This window comes from Saccopteryx leptura, chromosome 5, assembly GCF_036850995.1.
Source record: "Saccopteryx leptura isolate mSacLep1 chromosome 5, mSacLep1_pri_phased_curated, whole genome shotgun sequence".
Lineage (NCBI taxonomy): Eukaryota > Metazoa > Chordata > Mammalia > Chiroptera > Emballonuridae > Saccopteryx > Saccopteryx leptura.
Window position 1 is genome coordinate 155,265,443 of NC_089507.1, and position 8,670 is coordinate 155,274,112.

The following is an 8,670-nucleotide window of genomic DNA, read 5'->3' on the forward strand; positions in this document are numbered from 1 at the left end:
CTTGGGGGGTGGTGTTGTGTGATCTTATTTTAAGTTTCAGAGATGTTTGATTCCCCTTCTTTCTCCTCTACCATCTGCTTCTTCAAAAATGGTGCTCATTTACTGGTCAACCCTAGTTTGCCTGCCATGCCACAGAATCACACTGGAATAGAGAGGCTCATCCTGTGAGGCTCCACTCACTTCTTGTATCCTCTCAAACAAGGAGTCTCTGTGCTCATCATCCAGCTCTGACCCCAGATCTTTAAAGATAGGTGCCTTTTCTTGGTGTCCTCTCTTACCATCCCCTCCATTTCATTTCTCTCAGTAGCCCTTTTCTGTACATTGTAGTTCGAAGTTATAAGTGTTCCACAGACTCATCAAAGATAGCGTGGCTCTTTCTGTTTTGTCTTCTCTTTGGTGGCTTTAGTTCATTTTAGAGAGAAAGAAAAAAGTTATTTTTACTTTTCTATATAAAAACATAAATAATCTATAAACATCTTCCAAAATGATGATGCCAAGTTCTATGGCTGTGGTAACCCATTAAAGAGCAATGCCAACCTCAGTGCCCTGACTCAAGGTCATGTCTTCCAAGTGCTAAGAAACATTTAATGGAGATAGATATTACAGTGGAGAGCACTTTGAACTGTGTTCCTCATTCTGTGCAATTATTATTCATTTATGTTTTTTTCAGAAACCACATTTGTAAATTAACTGCAAATTATAAAGATGTACTCATTTGAAAATGTTAGTTTACTTGCATTTCCTTTGAAAATGATAAGGCAAGTCAGAAGGTGAACTTGAACAGCACTTTCATTTACTGGCCATTTTTTTTTTTTTTTTTTTTGGTTTAGGCATACTTATTTTCTGTATAATCTATAATGGTGATTTAGCACAGATATGATCACCATCCCTCCAGATATTCTGGAACATGTGGCTCTCCTGTGGACAGTTGTTTCATATGCACTGACTCAGCACTGACTAGAGACTGGGGTTAAGGAATATGTTGATTAAATAAGCTCAGACCCTTCTGTCAAGGAGGTTCCCAAATAACAACAGTTCAATTAGACACATAACCAAAAAGCAAAGCACGTTCTTAATCACTATCACATAGGATTGTTACGTTGTTTAAATAAGAATGTGACAGGGCATGTAGTAAACCTTCAATAACTATTCAATCTATTATTGCTGTTGTTTTTATCATCATCATCATTAGTAGAAAGAGGTAATGACAAAATTCTGAAGGGTAGAGTTGGAAGAAACTTTATTGTACCTAGATGGGTGCCATGGATGTTGACAAGGACCATCTGGGTGGTCTTTGGATAAAGGACAGTCTGTATGGAGAAGCGGAAGTGGACATATGGCAGACGTGAAGGAGAAGAGGAGAGAAGCTGTTTTCGGTGCTCCTGTGTCACAGTACATCGTGACGAAAACCACTTTGGTATTGGGTCCCAGGCATTGGCCTTTTGGTTCTGCTTTATTCTCTTGAATTCTCTCACTTTGGCTCAGCATGTTTTCTTTAGCAGAGCCTTTGGCATCAGCCCGGTTCCTGTGTAACAATTTTGAGAGGATGAGAGACACGGATGGAAATAACCCCTCTAAAGTTACAATGACCTTCTCCCATAATGTATTGTAATGTGCTGGTAATGATAGATGCACCAGCTTCTGTATTTGAAGTTAAAAGAAAATTGGGTTATGTTTTCTTTTCACCATCCACAAACTGTTATTTTGTAATAACAGAGGGAAGAGTTTTCTATAGCAGCCTTGTCAGTGGTTCCAAACTGGAAATAACATCCAACCACTAACTGCTGTTTAATTTTTTTTGTTTTTACTTTATTTCATGCGTAACTATGTTTGCACAGCGGGGCAGCAAACATCTGAGGAAATGTCACTTGGAAAAGCAAACAAGCTACCCTTTCTGCCTGGGGTTTTGCCTTTGGTGGGTCTACACAGCCCCAAATCCCCAGGAAGGTTTTATTTAAGTGAAATGAAATCTGTGGGAAGATAGAAGATGGCAAATGGTATTACTTGCCAAAATATGAATTTCATATTTGTGATGCTTTATTTCTCTCGAATAGACAGAGCTCCTACAAGACGGCTCCTAAGAGCATTCCCGGCTACTGAGTGTGACTCGGGAGGCAGGGGGAGTGGTGGCTTGGGGAGAATTCATCACAGGGGCAAACCCAGCAGAAGCCTCAATGCTCAGTGTGTAATCTTTCCATGTAACTAACCCCCAGACAGACTTCTTGTGTTTCTGAGGGATGCTCCTGGCTTTTCTCAGGGGTTTCTATTTTGGGCTGTTGGCACAAAGAGACGTCAGCGGATGTTGGCGGCAGCCGTGCCTCTCCGCAGCTGCACCAATGGAAGTCAGCACATAGCTACGACTCATCTTTTTCCTTTGCTAGTGGGATTTCGTCCACCATCTTCACTGTGCACAGCCGTGCCCAGTGACCAGGAGCAAGAGGACTCTTGGGACCCCGAGGAGTTTGCAAGTTTGAGTTTGAGTCGTTCAAACTTGAAAGAAAAGCTAGAGAAGCTAAATCCCTAGAGGTTAAAACAGAACCACACAACACCCCTCATTGATCAAAGCAGTTCTCTTGCATCAGGTACAAGGTAGTGGGCTAAGTAATGGTTTGGAGTTTCATTTCTGGCACCTTCAACGATGTAATTTACCCTCTTCCTCTTCAGCCTACTTCTTGTAACAGAGAGAAAAGCATAGCATTTAAATTTATGAGTTCTGATAGAGTCCCAAGTCAGCATTTAACCACTTTGCATCTCGGTTTACAGATCTGTAACATGTGAATAGTAACCACTTCCTCAGGGTTGTTGAGAAGATGAAATTAGATAATTGAGTTTAGTGTGTGTATAATGTTCCCACCAAAGTTCTTCTGGAGGTGAGCCTTAGATCTAAGATTTTCAATCTAAGGATTTCTTCCAGAGGAACTTTGCTGGGAAATTTTTAGATGTGCTCAACTTCAATGCTGTGTACATAAGCGTGATATTTTTTTCCTTTGTATAATATCTTGCTCCAAAGATAGATTTGTATATCTAATAAACAGCCTACCTAGAGCTATTTCTTTGCTCATCTTTCCTTGTGTAATCATGTAATAACTTCCTGCAGTGTACCATGCATACAGGTCATGATATTTCAGAACGCTGCTCCCATTTCCACGTTAGCTAGAAGGCTAGATTATGGAGCAATTAATAAGACAAAGTCCTTGCCTTTAAGCAGTTCACAGTCTGATAATATTATGTGCAATTCCTTATACACTAGCATAGAGCAGGGTGGAGGGAAGAGGTGAAGCAGGATAAAATGGACCTTGAGTTATGTTTGGGACAATATGTGTAAAGGGTTGGATCAGGAAGGAGCATGGTGTACTCAGGAGACTGGTATTAGGCTGGAGGCCACACCACTTACCATTGCCCCTCTTTTGAATTTCAGTGGATGTTATAGAATTCCATGTTGGGACCCATGAATTGTGACCCAGTCAGCATTCTGAGATGGAAGGGAACGGTGAAAATGCCCAAACTCTATAGCTATCTTCAATTACTTTTTCAACCACCAGTGCTTGGACCAGCACAGGGGAAACAGGTTAGCTTATATGCCAGATAAGGTTTTGCTAGTCTTGTGCAAGTGTATTAGATATGGTTTAAGTGGGTGAATTTGGAGAATACACAAATCCACATTTAAAAGAATGTCACTAATGTTCAGAATATGGTTCAGACAACCCTGAAAGAGTTCTCAAAAGAAACCAGACCAATCCTTCATATCCTAGATGTGTTCGGACACCTAAGAAAAAAAGCTAGTAAGACACTTCTTTTCTGAAAAATGTAGAAAGGGGCCATGCATTCTTTGGTGATGTGCTCCAGAAAAATGTTAACAAAAAGATGGTTTTTACTATTAAACCTTCAACTGATTTTGGCCTGCAAAACTCCAGCTGGCTCACATTACTTGTAATGTGCTTTGGTGTGTCTCTGATGATAAATATGAAAGGTCCTTAAGATATACAGAAATATTCAGCAACTAAACATGCTTTTTTCCCTCCCTTTGAAAATTTAAGATGTCAAAAGCAACATGGAGGCCTTTTAAACATAAGGAAAATTATGTATGGACAAAGCACTTTTATTCCCACTAAGAGCCGATGAGGTCTTCTCCTTTTTTTAATGGGGTGACATCAATAAATCAGGATACATATATTCAAAGACAACATGTCCAGGTTATCTTGTCATTCAATTATGTTGCATACCCATCACCCAAAGTCAGATTGTCCTCTGTCACCTTCTATCTAGTTTTCTTTGTGCCCCTCCTCCTCCCCCTTTCCCTTTCCCTCTCCCCCTTCCCCCCGTAACCACCACACTCTTATCAATGTCTCTTAGTCTCACTTTTATGTCCCACCTACGTATGGAATAATGCAGGGGTCTTCTCCTTCTTAAGGGAGATAACAGTTGAGGTTGAGACTTCAGCTCTCTATAACAGAACAGACAATAAAAACAACCACCCTTCATAATTCAGCCTCAGTCTGTGTCCCAAACAGTGTCTCATGGGTTTATTTGATCTTATTGTTTCTCACCAGCTCTCATCATGTAGGCAAGACAGGTCTTCGTCTGCTGGTACGAGCTAGGCACTCCTGTCACCAAGCCTTTGCTTATTATTTCTGAGAACACTGCCTTTTCTGACCACTCTAGTTATCATTGCTCTCTATTCCCACTGGCCTCTGAACTGAAAAACTCTAAAAGTGGTCTTTGGATTTTTTTGTTTTATCATTCCCTGACTGCCTTCTGGGACCTAGGGCACCACCTCTAAGATCGGTGGCCTTTAGGTACAATTCACTCTCATAACCAATGATACATGTGCCCAGCAGAAGACCACATTGCTCTACTATGCCCCCCCCCGGTAACATGGAATAAAATCCCTGGCAGATGCAACAGGGAGAAAGTTCTGTACCTGAATGTTCCAGGAAATCTTGAAAATTGAAGGTTTAGAGGTAAAGTCCCAAGGACAGTGCCTGGCACGGAGTAGATACTCAAAACTTGTCTCTTACCTAGAGAGTTGCCATGCTGACAACTAAAATTATGGACATTGTAAACAGCTTTAGAGTTTACCACCATGAGACAAGTGAACCATGCCACATGTGGTGACCAAAACTCCATCAAGGTTTGAGTCCCCTCAATATATCATCTGGGCTAAGAGGATACTTGAGCCTCCCCCCCCAAGCATCCAGAACTTACATGATAACAAAGCTCCAAGCTGAATAGAATGTCTGGTGTGACTGAAATGTTCTTAACATGATGGATGGCTCTACATGGCTGACCAACAGAATCATTGGAAAGAGCTTTAAGCAAAATAAAGATTTCTGAGGAACCCTAAACTTGCTAAATTTAAAACCTCTGAGGCTGGGGAGCAGCAACCTGTATTTAAAATTTCACCTCTAGTAATTTTGAGATAACTGCTATATAGTGGGAGGCAAGTCACCTGGGTACAATTGCTTTCTCCACACACACATCTACACAGTGAGGCTGTGTTATTCGCCCTAATTACCCAGTTAGAGCTGAGCTGGCCTATAAAGTCTTTGAGTTTCCTCTTTAATAGGCTATAAAAGTGACCCTGTTTTAAATCCTGTTTTCTCTGTTTTTTTTTGTTGTTGTTCAGTTATTATCCAAAATTTGCTTTTAACAATTAAAAAAATCTTCCTTTAAGAAGAATTAGGAAATATATAATTTATCTAGCCAATGATTTTTATATAGATTCTGGGAACCTGAAAAATAAATGCAAATCTATATTTTAATTTCTTAATTAAAACAGCCGGTAAATGAAAAAATGCTCTTGAATACTACAGCAAAAAAGAGGCTCATGGCAAAATAATTTCATACAGGAAATAAAACTCATCAGAGAAATTGTCAAATGCAATGTGGGAGAAACTTTGAGAAGTTGGGTAATAGAATTTTTTTTCTTTACTAACTATAATACAATGACACAGTGAAACTTCTGTCTCGAAGTCAGATTAAGGGTGGGGCCCAGGGTGAGGTATCTACCTTCTTAGAGCTTTTCTTTCCTCATGTTAAATATAGAACATTATATCTGCGTCCTAGTTTCCTAGGAAAAATTAAAAGGTGGATGAAGGTGTCTGTAACTAAATCAGGAACATAAGAGGTCCTCAACAAAGTTAAGCTGTGCCTGAACTACTCTTTGGAAAGATTTTCACTGAAATGGTTCTTCAGTTATTCTTTGTGTTTCTTCATTTTATCTATACACGAAGGTGCACTCAGATATGACTTCTAGCATCTCTTACAAAGCTGAAGTGTTGTGTTTTTATCATTCTAGAGAGATTTTCTGTGTGGCCTCTAGTCAACCAGAACTGTTCTGAGAAGTTGTATTGGTCACGGAAAAGTCAGTGAAAATCCCTAGATAATCAATAACATTACATTAAAAGATTTATTAGATATAGTACACAGGATTTGCTTGTCTTTAAAAAATTCTGTTAATAAAAATACATTAAACTAAAATATGGTGAATGCCATTGTTTTCCCTTTGATATAAAAGGAATGCCAAGATCTTACATGGCCTCTTGCTTATTCTCAGAGGGCAAGAATTATTGTGCTATTGGCATTTTGGAAAATTTCAGGGGGAAAAAAGTATGCAAACCAGAGTTCTGTGTTCAGTGTTAGATGGATTCTGGGTTCATTATCCAAAGTTTAATTATGCTCCAGTCCTAATCACAGTGTCTGGTATGTAAGCATATAGTCAGGGCTCAGTAAAAACTCATCAGAGGAATCAAGAAGTGCATTCTTCTATTGAATTGCATTAATTGGTGTGATGTAGTAGAAGAAGCATTATATGAAGGTTTTCTTCTCCAATTCTTTTCATTTTCTCTATCTTTTCCTCCTATTCTCTCCCATTTATTTCTCCCCCCCACCCACCCAACCCCAGTGTCACCAGCTGATCCAACTCGGTCTGTTACCTGCCATGTTGTAGGAACCACCAGCAGTGGCCTCAGGAAACGGGATGTCAACCAGCAGAAGAGGACAGGAAAAGCAGCAGGGCCCCAAATCCTTTTTTCATCATTGACAAGGAAACATGATATATGCTGATCCAGGCTCTGACTTAGGCCTTCATTAAAGGAAAGTAGGTATCAAGAATTATCTGCAAACCATATTCCTGCAGTGAGTTAAATCATCAGACAAACATGGTCTATAAATATTTCCATCCCATTGTTTTTGCAAGAATGTAAGCCACACCTAAAAGCACATTCTGTATTTCGTGGGGAAATATATGGTGATGCACACTTTGTCCCGCCATGCCAAGACCTATCCTTGAATTTAATTTAACCTTGTTCTCCCCTTGTGATATGGTAGGCTTTCACAGTACCTCCTCCCATCTGTTGAAACAGAGAAGTGCCTGAATTTTAGGTTAAGATGACAAATATCCATGAGGAACGAATCCAAATACAAACTAAATGCACATTTTTGCATTTGTCCAAACCCAGGCATGAATTATCTCCAGCTATCAATAGAAGAAGAGGAAAGTTGCTATCTATAAATCCCTATTTGTTTTCCCAAATTGCACCCTTGGCAATGGGTGTGACAGAAAAATGTTCAGTATTCCTAGTAGCTTAACCTGCCAAGAGAGATAAAGCCACTTTGATGTCCTGGGACCAGAGACTACTCAGATTTTTACCCCAAAAGGGCCTCACACGCTTTTTAGGGAGACGTGGGCTAAATCGACCTGCATGCTCAGCAGCCCTCTAAACCCAGGGAACAGGCTAGTGTCCTGGCTTCAGCATGGGGCAGATCTGAAGTCAGTCAGGGTAAATGCTCTTCGCACTACCTGGCCAATCACGAAGATAGTGATAACAATAATAAAAACAACAATAGGAAAAGTTGATGCCGCAAGAGGTAATATTGTCAACGCTTAGGTTTGTTTTGTACTCACCATGTTCCAGCTCTGTGCCTGCTCACTTACCTAGATGATTCTGTTTATTCTCACCATACCCCTGCAATAAAGCAAGTGGGGCTCAGGGTGGTGATGTGCCCAAGCTCACCTAGCAACTAGCAGGACCGAGACTCACAGCTACCTTGCCTCTTTTCTGTGCCTTTTCTCTATGTCCTGGGCTCCACCTGCAAATGCTGCTGCCTCTCTTAGGAGAGGCCACCATGGCCCTCTTTCTGGGAACCCCTCTCTTAAAATGCTGCCACACCAGCACCCAACATGTGCCGCACACATAAACATGATCTTTCCTGAAGGCTAGGCGGAGTGAACGCCCAGAAAAGATCTGATGGTGTTGCGAAATAAATGGCATTCGCAAAGTGCTCCGGCTGCACAGCTTTGGACACGCCCCCCTGCTGGAGTCTCTGCGCTGTCTCCTTGCCGTGGGGGCAGCCGGGTCCCAGTGGTGGGGTCACAGGGGCCCCTCCTCGTCCAGTTTCAGTTCTTCTCTCTCCTGGCCAAGAATATGTCTCCTCAGCAAATTAATTTCTGAGCATCTGCTTTGCACCAGGACTAGACTAGATACTACACTTAATATTTTCATGAATCCTCCAAAAATATTGAAAAATGTTCTCTGTGTTTGTTTCTCTGTTTGGTTTGGTTTTGGCTGACGAAGATAACTAGATCAGAGGCGTTCATGTGACTTGTCCACGGTGCAAAGTGCTGGTGAGCCACGAGTTTTAACCAGATTCTCACTCGCTTTCTTCCAA

General features: G+C 40.9%; 1 long non-coding RNA gene across 1 annotated transcript; it reads right to left on the bottom strand.

Annotated features, from left to right (window-relative positions):
• Positions 1-306: 306 nt before the first annotated feature.
• On the bottom strand, positions 307-7,043 carry LOC136405279 (uncharacterized). The gene is made up of 3 exons (XR_010751497.1): positions 6,936-7,043; positions 1,250-1,525; positions 307-400 (listed from the first exon to the last, which is right to left on the bottom strand). It is a non-coding gene; the product is annotated as an uncharacterized lncRNA (long non-coding RNA).
• Between the last annotated feature and the right edge of the window lie 1,627 nt (positions 7,044-8,670).